Below are 14,112 nucleotides of genomic sequence, written 5' to 3'. Positions count from 1 at the left end.
TGCAGGGTAGTAACCTGCTACCTCTACTCATGGGAGCAGGCAGGACCCTCTTTTTTGTATCTTCTATCCCCTATCATAGTGCGTAGTAATTCCATATTCTCCACAAGCCTGCAACTCTTCTTTTGTCCTCCCAATACCACATCTATCTCCTCTCTCCCCACTGCCACGCCACACACTCATTCATTCAATAAGCATCCATTGAGTTTTCACTGTAGGTTCAGTGAATAATATAAGGCATAATCCCTGCTGTCCCTGAAACTTGCAATCCACTGTGTTGGAGTGGCAGTCAAGAAACATTTACACATTATCTGTTTACAGCTGCATTAATGCATGAGAGAGAAGTGAAGTCATGTGAGAGAAAGTAATAAGAGACCTAACCAAACCTGAATAGTTGGGAAAGCTTTCTGGAGGAGGAACATTCATGCTGACATCTTCAGTAGGAGCAGGAGCTGAAAAGGCAAGAGTGAAGAAAGAGCAGATGGTTACAGAAGTGCATGCCAAGGCCCTCAGGGAGCCAGGAGTTCAGTGTGAAGAAAGGGGGATAGGGCAGGAAAGGAAGTCATAATTGTGATCAGAAATGAAATGCAAATGCCCTTCCAGAGGCCTTGAAAAGGATTTTGGCCTGAAAATGGCAGAAGAAGTGACCTGGTCATATACATTCTTAAAATAATGTCAGATAATGCATTATAGGGAAGCAAAGAGGTATAAGGTGATGGTCTGGATGAGGGTGGTGGTAGGGATAAATGACACAGAAGTGCCACCATATTTGTTTGGGGGCAAAACCAACTCTACCGATCTGTGAATAGCTGTGGAAGCTCAGCAGCATGGGGTTTACCAAGAACAGTGCTCAGGTTCTTAGCTTGAGCAAGTGCACAGCAATGGAGCTAGAGCTGAAGGGGACTAATTTGTTGAGGTAAGCAGAAGATTTGATAAATATCATGAGTTCAGACTTGATAGGCCAAGTGTGAGATGTGTGTAAGATGTTTAAATGAGGATTTTGAGGAAAAAAATAGATGCATAAAGTTGGAAGGAAAGTAGAGGGAGAAGTTTGGGGGTGTTGGGGGTAACTGACATCATACACTATGCTGATATTGCTGGAGAGAGAGCAGAGACTACAAGGAGGGTAGGTGTTCATAAGACAAAAACCCAGGACATCTGTGCTTAAACACAGATTGGAGGAGGGTGAATAGGAAAAGGAGATTGACATAGAGTGGCAGAGTGTTATTAGGGGAAAACCTCAAGAGAAAATTGCTGCGCAGAGCAAGGGAGGCTCCTTCAAGCAGAGGGTGTGATGAATGCCAGCAAATGTTAAGGAGGTCAAGTACCATAAGAGCTATAAAGTATCTCTGGCCTGGGGCTTAGCAGTGTGAAGGTCAAGGGTGACCTTTGCAAGGACAGTTGCAGTGCAATCAGATTGGAATTGACAGAGGAGTGAGCAAGAAGGATGAGATGGAAAAGCTGAGGTCAGACAACTCTTGAAAAGTGAAGAGAATGGAGGAGCATGTAGAGTACTGGAAAAGTACTTATCTTTGCTTTTTACTTTTTCCCAAAGGGGAATGAAGTGGCAATTTGGATGCTGATAGAATGAATGTCATCAGCAGCAGAGACAGAGAGGCTGGTGAGCACAAGGGACTGCTCTGGAACCTGAGAAGTTTAGGCACAGGGTGGGTATAGGAGGAAGAGGCGGCCTCCACTTGGAAGAGAAAGCTGTCCTATTGAATCAGGATGCAGATGAAAGTACATCCCTGGAAGATGAAGCAGATGACAACCAGTTCCCTATCTGATGGCTCCTATCTTCACTATGAAGAATGAAGCAAGTTCCTCCTCTAAGAATGAAGGAAGCAAAATAGAAATCAGAGGTTAAAAAATGGAGAAGTTACAAAAAAATGTGTTACCAGGTGGTGTTTGTCAAAGATTAGAATTTTGGGGAGCAAGATTTGGAGATAATGGTTGTGTTAACTTTCCATTCATTGTGATGACCAAAATACCTGATCATAACAACCTAAAGAAAGAAAAGTTTATTTGGGGCTGATGGTCTCGAAGGTTCAGTCTATAGGCAGCCAATTCCCATTACTCTCAGTCTGAGGTGAGGCAGAACATCCTGTGGAAGGGCTTGTCAGAGGAAAGCTGCTCAGAAGTCTGAAAGCAAAAAGAGAGTGTAAGAAGACAAGGACAAAGAATTTAATCCTCAAGATACCCCCCAAGTAACCTTCTATCTCAAGCCACACCCCACATGACTACAATTACTACCAAATAAACCATTCAAATTAGTAATCCACTAAATGGATTAGATTGTGACTCTTTTAATCTTTTAATAACATTTTGCCTCCCAAATTAACATAAGAGTTTTTTGAGGGGATACCTCATATCTAAACCATAACAGTGGCCCTCAGGTACCAGCCATTCTGCATGCTGGATGAAATTGATCCCCTCTCTCAACCTACTGTTCCCCAGGTCTTTATATCCATCTTTGGTGCCACAACCCTCAACACAAAGTCAGCCCAGATTCAAGCCTCCTGGACCTCCTAACAGCAGTCACTAAGGGCAAGTGACTCAAGATATCTCCACCCACCACCCACCATCCCTCTGGTTTTAGTTAGTTTTTTCTCTCTTCTGACTTAAAGACCTGACAAGAATAATTTTAGAAGAGGAAAATTTTATTTGGGGGCTCTTGGTCTCAGAGGTCTCAGTCAGTTCATAGATAGTCAGCTTCATTCCTAGAGGCTGGAGGTGAGGCAGAACATCATGGCAGAAGAACTCGGCAGAGGGAAGCAGCTCACATGATGATGTGAAAGCAGAGAGAGAGAACTCTACTCACCAGATAAAAATATATACCCCAAAGGCACACCCACAGGGACCCAGCTCCTCCAGCCATACCCTATCCACCTTCAGTTACCACTAAATTAATCCCATCAGGTAATTAATTCACTGACTGGGTTAAGGCTCTCATAACCCAATGATTTCTCCTGTGAACCTTCTTGCATTGCCTCAAACATGAGCTTTTGGAGGAAACTTCACATTCAAGCCATAATACTCTCTCCACAAACATAACTGCCTCCATTGCATTTTCCATTACATCAGCACAGTTAGAAAAACCAAAGCAAAGCAGAGTTTTTTATGACAAATGACCAGATACCTACCATTTAGATTCGATGAATACTCACATTTTGCTCTATCTTAATTGCCCCTTTCTTAAGACAATGAATAAAGTATACTGGAATCCTTGCCTTTGCAACATATTTGTTTTGCATTTGATTCATATTTTTAATAAGTGGAGAGTCAAATTGTACAAGATTCAAAAGAGTTGAGAATTCATTCTTCTACCCAATCTCCCAAACTCATCATCTGATTCTGTGAGTGTATATTTTAAAGAGGGATGTATCTCAGTCTCTGATCCAGTCAGGCTATAATCAAAATTGAAAAGAGTAGTTAAACACCAACACACAAAGGACCCCATGGATCCTACATCCTTCTGTGTGCCTCAAAGAACCCATGAGAACCAAACTTCTGTTTTCAATTCAGTTTTGTGTTAGTTAGCTTTCCATTACTATGACAAAAAGACCCAAGAAAAACAACTAAAGGAGGAAAGATTTATTTTGGCTCACAGTTACAGAGGTTTCAGTCCAAGGTCAGCTGGATCCATTGTTTCTGGGCCTATGGTGAAACAGAACAGAAGGGTGGAAGGGTATAGGATAGGAAAGATGCTCACCACATGGCAGCCAGGAAGCAGAGAGGGAAAGTAAGAGAATTGCAGACAAGTAATAACCTTCCATGGCATGTCTTCAATGACCTACTTCCCCCAACTAGGCCCCTCTTACTAATCGCCCATTCAGCTATATATAAATGCATGAACTGACTAATCCACTGATATGGTTAGCACCCTTGAGATCAAATCACTTCCCAAAAATTCCTGCTTCTGAACATTGCTGCATTAGAGACCAACCCTTCGACACATGAGCCTTTGGAAGACATTCTGGATACAAACAATAACAGTGTTGTCTTTGTTTGGTTTGCTCTGACAAAATACCTTTGACTAGGTAATCAACCAACAGCATAATTTTATTGATCACCGTAAGTAGAGACCAGGAAGCACAAGATCAAAGCACCAGCAGATTCTCTATCTTGAGGGCCTGTTACTCCTAGGGATACCCCAATGTGTCCTCACATGGCAGAAGAGGCATAAGTTTTCATCATACCTCTTTAATACGGGCACCAATCCCATTCATGAAGGTGGAGCCCTCATGACCTAATCACATCCCAAAGGCCCATCTCGTGTAACACCACCACAATGCATATTAAAACATCTAGATCATTGCAAGTATTATTTGAAATTAGACGTGGGAGTTGGCCCAGGTCTATCTGATTCTCAGACCTATGTCTCTTTCTCTATCAAATCACCCAGGAGAATAATATGGTAATGTGCCACAGTCTTAGCTGCTCTCAGGATTGTGATAGTTGTGAGGAAGAGTTGCAAAGGGGCTTGGGTGTCATTTCCATAGAATTTCCAACCCAGCAAGGTCCTGGCAATTTCAGAACTGCCATACAAAATCCAGATGATGGGGGTCTATACCACTAGTTGCCAGTGCAGCTTGATTAGATCTCCAAGGTCTAGAATAAGCAAAGTACAAGACCCTTCCCTGGTCTTGATGTTATAACCATCACTTTGCACCACTTCGTGCATGCCCTGGGATTTGTGGGAGCTGGAAACCTCTATCCACATTTGTCATCAGCACCAGACCATATGGTGGAAAAAACAATGAATTCCCCCCACATGACTAAGCCAGTTCCATGTGCCTTTTGTACCAATGGAGGAGCATGGGTTGCCTCTATCCAAATCCTACAGAAGCAAGTCACACTACCTGCACTTTGTCCCTGGAGTTGGTGTGGACTGGTCTTAGCCAGACACTGTTAGTCATTCATAAAACACAAATTAAACCCTCAGATTGCTTCTTGGTCAACTTTTGGGTGTTAAGCACCACTGGGACAATGTGTATGAGAAAGACTATTCCTGGATTTAAGGTGTTAAGGAGCCAATATTATAAATCTTTGTTTTATAGAACAAAGTTTAATAGCAATGCATTAACTTCTGGATAACCAAGAAAAGAGAGCTCAAGGAAGTATGATGCCTATCCCCCAGCTGCATCTCTCTCCAACTTCCTCATCACTCTGCTTCCACTCTTAGCTATGTTGTCTAACCTTCCACTCACTACTCACTTTACTGAAACCTGACTTCCCACTCACAGGGCTTCAGCTTATCTCACCAAGAGTATCAGTGACCCTGAGCATCCTTCAGTCCAATGGTTTCTCCCTCCCTTTTGCCCTCCTTTCTTCCTTGTTGAGAATATGCAAGTAACTCAACAATAAACAATGAACGACAATAAAAGGGCAAACAACATTTCTCCAAAGACACACACACACTTGCACGCACAAGATAGGCAACAAATAACATACAAAGATGCTTAACATCATTGGTCAATAGGGAAATAAAAAATCTGAATCACAATGATACTTTACATCCACTAACAATATTAAAAAGACAGTTTTGATAAGGATGTAAAGAAATTGGAACACTCATGCACTGTTGGAAAAAGTGTAAAGTGGTACATTCACTTTGCTAAACATTTTGGCAGTTTCTCAAAATGTTGAACATAAGAGTTAATATATGGTGAGAAATTCCACTCCAAGGTATATATCTGAACTGAAAGCTATGTCCACAAGAAACCTTGTACATAAACATTTATAACAGTAATATACGCTCGATATGGAAATGAAAACAATCCAAATGTTTATTAGCTGATGAATGAACAGATAAAAATGAAATGGAATATTATTGGGCAAAAAGGGATGAATTACTAATAAATGCTACAATATGAATGAACTAATACTACATGGTACAGTTAAACACCCAGGTGTCAGGAAGGGCAGGAGCTAGCGCAGTATCAAAAATCTTGGTGTTGGCATCAAGGACTCACATCAGTGCCACTGTCACAAACAGATTTAGCTTGTAGTTTTTTCTATGTCTCAGAGGAGAGAGAGTCAGATTGAAGCCAGAATTAGACAGGCAGTCAGTGTAGATAGGTAAATGGAGTCAGGTCGGACGTAGGAGGGCAATTTTCAGCGAGTCTGGAAAGTTGGAGACTGTCCCCTGAGGGATCTTATCTGCCCCTGCTCCAACCTGTGGCCAAGGTAACCTGTCCCAGGAATTTCCCCTCCCTACAGGGAGCTATAAAGTTGTTAATGTGTCCTTGTCTACTCCATCCTGCCCTTCCCCCTTCAGCCCACCTAGTTCCCACCTTTTGGCCATCCCATGGAACATTCCTGGGCCTAGTCACCTCCACAGGAAGGAGAAAGATAAAGGGGGAAAGGCAGGAGAACAAAGGAAGCCTAGGGCATATAAAAAGGGCAGAACACCTTGTTTCTTGGGATACCATGTTACCAGCTATGGCCCCCTTCTCCCTCCCGGGAGAAGTCTTTGTTACTCTTTTTTAAATAAACCTTGCTTCATATGCTTGCCTCAGTGTGCTTCTCTAATGTTCAGACTTCAACATGTGGGAAAGCAGGACTCGTCACTGATAACCAGCAGTATCATATTGGCAGCAGGGACTCACATCAGTGCCACTGTCATGAACAGATTCAGCTTGTAGTTTTTTTCTGTGTCTCAGAGGAGAGAGAGTCAGATGTCCCATAATATTTTCTAATAAAAAATATTAGAAAACATTATGTCCCATAATATTTTCTACTAGAAAATATTATGCAACTTGATAATAACTGTTCATAGCCACTTTTTTTGAACTCTGTAAAGTAAGCAAATCTATAGAGACAGAATATAAATTAGTATTTTCTATGTGTTTGGGAAATGGAGATGTACTGCTATTGGGAATGGCCTTTTTGGAGGTAGTGAAACTATGCTGCAACTAAATAGTAGTGATAGTTGTACAAATCTGTAACTAGACTAAAACCACTAGACTGTGCATTCAAAGGGTAAATTTCATAGGATGTGAATTATACACAATAAAACTTTTATACACAACAAGAAAAAATGAGTAGGGCAGAGCAAATGGCACAGTGCAGGATGAGCTAGAGCCAATCACAGAGGTGAGGTCTGTTGGAGACCTCAGGGAACCCTGAACCTGACAGTGACTCCAGAGATGTGCCCTGAACAAGGTGAGTCTGGGATGGGGAACTTGAGCACCATCATGTTGGTATCTGCAGCCAGCTGGGATGGATTCCAGAGTGTCTGTGTTCAGGGAACTGAATAATTCCTGATCTTGGCCTTAGTACCATCTGCCATGTGCTGAGCTGAATGTAAAGGCCACCCAGGCACTGGAAAGTGACTCAAAATGACTCACCCCTTGTCAGCCCTCATGATCCTAGAGATGTCTTATTCTCCACCTTCTCTTTCTTGTCAATACCATCTGGGTGGTAACCTGGCTCATAGTCATTCTCCCATGACAAGAATCCCATCAGTACAATGGTCCCGGGGAATCCAGCCCCTGACCACAGGTGACTGGCCTCTAGTCAGCCCTAACTCCAGCCGCAACATCTGATTCTCTGTCCTCTGAGACACAGAAAGAACTACAAGCTGAGTCTGTTCATAGCAGTGGCACTGATGTGAGTCTCTGCTGCCAACACCAAGATTTCTGACACTGTGCTAGCTCCTGCCCTTCCTGACACCTGGGTGTTTAACTGTACCATGTAGGACATAGACTGCCCCAATTCCCCTAATATATTCCATGTTTGACTCCATGAACTGAAGAAGTATCTCAGGTTTCTGACTGGAGCAGCTGAGCTCCTCATGTGCTGACAATCTCAGTCACCATGGAAGTCCAGTCTCAGGAACAGAAGCCACCAAGCAGTCACCAGTTTCCTCAGTAAAAGAATATGGGGCAAATAGAATATTTTAGCAAATCCTCAAATTCTGATTTTTTTCTAAGATGCTTTCTCTCTCTGCCTCAGTCTTGAGGCATCAGGTCCATGGTCACCCCAGGAACTAGGAGACATGGTATGGGGAGAGAGGAAGTGTCCCTTCCAGGCAGTGTATCATAAGAAAAACAAGGGAAACACATGGCTAACTTCTGGTAGGGCCTGAGGGAGAATGTCCTACAGCTGAGGATGTTCTCCTTCTGTTGCAGTCTGAGAGTCTGACAGGGAACTCTTTGTGCCCAAACACCTCCAACATGGACACATGGTCTGCCTCCTGGCTCTCCATTTCAGGGGAGGGTTGCTCTGGCATCACCATAGCAGGAGTTTCACAGTCCAGCAAGTTAGACAGGGAGATGCACTGCTGAGATCCTCTCAAGGGACGCCAGCTGCCCACTGTGGGAGTGCAGCCTGTGCAGTGGCTCTCTCAGTGACCACCTCAGTCTCAGTCTCAGGAACCTGCCTTGCACAACTGTGGACTTCTAGGAATAGATTTTTCTGGGAACAGAGGCAAGGTATATAGGCCATTTGGGTCTGATGCTGGACAATTTCAATGGCACTTCCACCCCAGAGTGACCTGCCACCTTCCCTCTGCCCAGCCTGCCTCCCCATTCCTCACACAGTTGTGATCCCTGACACGCACTGGGTGTCTCCAACTCCATCTTCCAGCATCTTATTCTAGAGAGGCCCCCGGCAGTGCCTGAAATACCAGCAGAAAATCTGGGTAGCAAGGGCTTCCAAGTGCAGAATTTCTGCCCTACATGAGTATGAATTGCCTCGAGGGCTGAAGGTGGTCGTGGGAAGGGAGACAAAGCATTGGCTCTTGTTCTTGTAACCCAGAGCATAGATTCTTCTTCATGGGCTTCCATGACAACCCACTTGTATGTTCTGCAGAAAAGGGGCTTAGGAGGAAGTTCTGGTTGCTGAAATTTACCTACCAGGGCCTGTTCAAGGAGAAAGGGAATTGTTTAAGCCAAAAGGGACTCAAATATCATGGATTTAGCCATGAAGATTAAATCATAAGCAAAGCATTTAAAGAGACTGCCTTTTAAGTATCTGAGTAACCCCCACACATGTTCAAATGTAAACTCACCTTGTCACTTTTGAGCCAATTTCATTTTATGTAGGGCTTTCAGGGAGGGCCACTCAGAGATCATCTATATTTCTCAGTTTTTTCCCATCAACCCTCTTTGGTTTTCAGAGAAGGTGAGGGAAGCTAGAGGGAGAAGGGAAGGGGGACAGAGGATACAGGAGAAAGGGAGGGGAGAGAAGGGCAGGATAGAGAGAGATAACAAGGAAAAAGAAGGAAAGGAGGAGTAAAAAGGAAGATTATATATGACTTGGGGTGTTTAAGGACAGACAGGCATGATGGTGGTTCTCATCATCCCCAGAAGAGGAAGAGTGCTATCAAGTTCATTCCTGGAAAGCCCAATTTCCATTTCATGGTGAAGTTTGTATATGTGTGATTTCTTATGTAAGTTCCCTAAGGCTAAGTCCCCAGAAGTCAGGACCTTACACCTGACCCACCTTGATAAAGCATGAAGTATTGGCATTTGTTAACTGTGCTGTGATGGCTCTGCCTCTGGCTTCCCCAACTCAGGTCCATGCCTGCACTGGCAGAGAGTCTTCTGAGAAGGCTTAGCCCTTCCTTCCATCTCACTTGCTTTCTGTCTCAAATCAATATCTGCAGGGAGCTGCTGAGACCCACAACAGACGTGCTGCCAATGTTCTGAGAGAGAGGCAAAGCAAAGCCACTCATGCGGGTGACAGGAAGGAACAATTTGTCCCAAGGTTTAGTTTGGTCTAAATAAAACCAGCTTTGTGGTATGCAGAGAATTGAAATCTTAATGAAGAAAAATTTCAGGGTCAAAAATGAACTTAATCACATTTTGTGGGGTGGGGGAAGGGTTAAAAAGAACTTTGGGGGTAATACTACCTTTCTTCCAGACCCAGGAAAGGTACTGCCCAGAGTGACACAGTGAGAGAATAACAAAGTTGAAGACAGGAAGCAATTACTGCTCTTCTGATGGCCCACGCTGTTAAGAATTTTAACTGGAGTACTTGTAACAGTGGAAGGTTGGGCCACCAACTGAACAGTGTATGACGTAAATCTCAGAGTGCAGTCAGGGCTAGGACCTGGAAGGGGTGGGCCTAAACTATGACTTTGGACATTGTCCCCATAGTCTATTTACACAGAGATGTGTGTGGGTGTGTTGTTGTTGTTGTTGTTGTTGTTTAAAATGTAATTTTGGTCAATATAGGCATTTAAAGCATAATTTTCCTTAACCCATTATGACATTTTTCAAAAATTTTTCCAGCAAGGCATGGTGGTGTACACCTGTAATCTGAACGACTTGAAAGGCTAAGTCAAGAAGATTGCAATTTTGATATCAACTTCAGAAACTTAGCAAGACCCTATCTCAAAATAAAAGAATAAAAAAGGGTTGGAGATGTGGCTCAGTGGTAAAGCACCCCAGAGTTCAATCTCCAGAATCAAGAAAACAAAAGAAAGTTTCCATTCATCAGCAGTATGAGGAGGGAAAAAAGCAGTTGGTTCTAACCCTTCTCAACAATGAGAGGCCTGGAAAATTATTATATTAATCCATCATCAAGTATTCAAATATTCATATAATACACAATGAGTGCAAGTATGAACAAGAAGTATAGGTTATGCAAATTAGACATTTCAACCCTTTTAAAATAATTTCCTCTCCATATGGGTTCTGTTGTTATAAGCTTCAGCCAAATGATACAACTTGTCATTGGCCTGTCATGCTGTTTCATTTCTCTGTGAGTTTCAGCACCCTGGGAGCTGCTGAAAAGCCAAAAAAGTTTTTGAGTCTTCATGTACAGGTGGCAGCCCTGTCCATGGGGAAGACACCTGGGCTGCACTAGACCTCCCAGGACACTCATCCCTTATGTCAAAGGGATCCTTACCTCAAATTGTATCCTCCAGTTTGGACAATGAGAGAAAGGGGTTTAGTGAGTTTGGTAAAGATGTTCTTGTCTACCTCACTGTTTGAGGAGCTTGTCTGATTGTCAACTGATTGTGATTTGGTAGCAAGAGGAGATTCAAACTCAGTTTTCCTGAGTCCTGCTCCTGCATCATTTCTAATAAAATGTGCAGAGTTGTGTGGATCAGCCCAAGTCCTTATGAGCTTCTCCAGCAGAAAAATGTGTGCCACCACCACTCCCACCACCCCACTTCAGCCCTCCAAGCAGTGGATCCGAGTCTTTGTTATTGCCAACAGTAGGCCCAAAGTGTCTCTCTAAAGGGCGTCCTTCCCTGGGAGGAAGTTCTCATCTGATTCTAACATCCTCAGCTCCTCCCTTTTCAAACATCACCACTGTGCTCATGTGCATCTGTTCCCATGAGTTCTACTTTCCTTCCTGGTAATTGGATGGCTTGGCCCATCCACCTCTGCCCAAGAGCCCATCCACCTTTATGGCCTCAAGGATTTGGTGCCTGCAGTTCTCTTCTCCCCTGCATCAACAGTTGTCCCCTTGCCACTGGGTGATTCTTGCCATCAGTGACACTGCTCCCTAGGTGACAGAGTGGAAATGTACTTGAACAGGACAGTGGATCTACAGGTAAGGACTATGGCAGACTGAGTGTGGCAACCAAGTCAAAGACTCTCTTGCCTTCACCCAGTCCACCTATTCATCCATACAAATGTTTATCTGGTGTCTATTATGTCCCAGGCTCCACTTCAAGTCAGGGGATACAGCAAGAATAACCCTAGTCCTAACTTCCTGGAACTTAGAGTTTATTGGGGGATGGAGGACTGGCTATAGACAAGTCAACAAAGAGTCTTCAGAAAGTGGCCAGTGATATAAGAACAAACAGGACAAGGGGCATGGTGAGTAGTGGGACATGGGGTGGAGGGTGGGTTTGCTGTTCGTGTGGTGTGACCAGGGAAGGTCAGCACCAGAGACTTTCCATCAGATCCCATTTCAGATGTCACCTCCAGGAAGCTTGTTTCTACTTGGACTTTGGACTCTTGACCCCTTAGATTCAAATCTCATCGCTGCATTTTATCAGCTGCATAAACTCAAACAAATAAACACCTTAGATTCTTCAGCTATAAGGTACAAATTATAATGGGTCTTATAATAATTATAATAAATAATAATTATGATAGTTGTTATAATAAATTAAATAAGTTAATATAGTGCACATGGAACCCAATGAATGGTACCTGACCACAATATACCTTTTTTTCTTGTGCTTTTACTTTTTTGCTTTCTATTTCTCTTTCTCCCAATTATTCTTTGCTATGTTGCTAACATTTTTTTCATGCTGCTTTTTTTTTCCTCATGTGTTTCAGAAGCTATACATCTCATTTTATTGCACTAGTTATTACCTTTAAGGAAAAATATAGAGTTGAACTTGTGTTTTTCTGCTTAAGTGAAAAATAAAATAAAAAATTTAATATGATTTTAAGACTCTCATTCGCCCCTTAATTTAACACTATATTTTGTCAAAAAAAAAACTATGCTCTTAGATCTAGAATATTAGCAGCTTTTTATTCTATAATTTTTGAAGATATATTTAGTGTTTTCATTAAGTTAATATCCATGTTAATAGAAGCTGTTTAAACACTGTCTATGCATTGTACATGTTTAACTTCTATAATTTGTCTCCACCATTCTTGAAGTCTTATTCTATCAGTTTTCTTTTGGGGACTATGGAGCAGGCAGAGCACCGTCAGTTCTCCACTAAAAACTGGTTCCTTCTTAGGGAGGCAGAGGTGCCGGGATGAAGAGCAGGCTCTGGGGTCAGTCTGCTGGATTCTAGGCCAACCCTACCTTCTTCTACTCTACTGTGGTCATACCTCTACCATAGCCTCATCTAGAGTGGAAGTCACTTCTCTTTCCCTTGACTTTGACCATGAACACGTGGCTTATGTTGGCCAGTGATATATTCATGAAAATGAAAGCTGTCAGTTCTGAGTTTGGACTTCAAAAGCCTATTTCTGCCTTCTTTTTTGCCCCTTTGTTTGCACCAGGAGAGCACAAGCCCTTGCTCACATATTGATCTCAGGCTGAGGGTAACAGATGTGTACAGCAAAGCCTGTCAACCAGCAGACCTGTAAGGAGAAGTAGCACTGTTCCACCATGTCCCTTCAGTGTCTGCCAAACCCAGGAACCACAAATTTGTGAGTGCCAACAAATGACTGTGTGATGGTAATTTTATGTGTGGCTCTCAGTGGGCCACAGGGAGCCCAGGCCAAACAGAGTTTCTGGGTATGCCTGTAAGAATGTCTTTGAACATGAACTGAGTAAAGTGTGGTTTCGCAATGTGGGTGGGAATCATCCAATCCATTGAAGGCCTGAAGAGAACAAAAGGTTCCTCTTCTGACAGAAGGAGGAATTTTCCCCTTTTTACCTGCTTCCTGCTTGAGCTGGGACATCTCATCCAGGATTCTTCTGCCCTTGAACTGGAATTTATACCATTGGCTCTCCTGGTTCTCAGGCCTTTGGCTTGGACTAAATTATATCATCAACTTTCCTGAATCTTCAATTTGCAGATAGAAGATCATGGGACTTTTCAACCTGCATAATCATGTTACCCAATTCTTCACAAATCTCCTCTCTCTCTAATATACTTCTATCTCTATATATCTGTCTGTCTTTCTGTTTTTCCCTCCTATGAGTCCATTTCTCTGGAGAATCCTGCTAATATATTAGTTTTGGGGTAGTTTGTTATGAAATAATAGGTAACCAGTACATAGGAATTCTAGACAGGATAAATAAATGGTATATTTTCTAAACTCTTTCACATTAGAAAGATCTTGTGCTCTGTTGTTTGGGGGCATTTAATATTGTGAAAAAGCAACTGAATTTTACCTTTTACCCTTGATAGTTCACTTCTCACAACTTCCTGGCACTCCCCCAAATGAGATGCTTAACAATTTCTTTTTTCTTCAGGATGTCTGGGTACTAATCTATTTTCGTTGTCCTTGCTCTTTCAATCTTGTCCTCTTGTTTTTTGTTTTTGTTTTCCACAGTACAATTTTTTTTCTTTAAGTATTTTTTCTTCCCCATCCCCTCTGTTCTCTACTTCTGGAATCACTTTTGCACCTTTATTGGAGCTTATACCACAATATTCACACTCGGCCATAGATAAATCTTTTTCTCCTGCCTTGTGAGAAAAGGGGCTGAGTTCATTTTCTTATTCTGTGATGTTGT

The sequence above is a fragment of the Marmota monax genome, unplaced genomic scaffold (assembly GCF_021218885.2).
Source record: "Marmota monax isolate L192 unplaced genomic scaffold, Marmota_monax_Labrador192_F-V1.1 WCK01_AAM20220418_F8-fsc00005, whole genome shotgun sequence".
NCBI classification, from domain to species: domain Eukaryota; kingdom Metazoa; phylum Chordata; class Mammalia; order Rodentia; family Sciuridae; genus Marmota; species Marmota monax.
Note: the sequence above shows the minus strand (reverse complement) of the source record.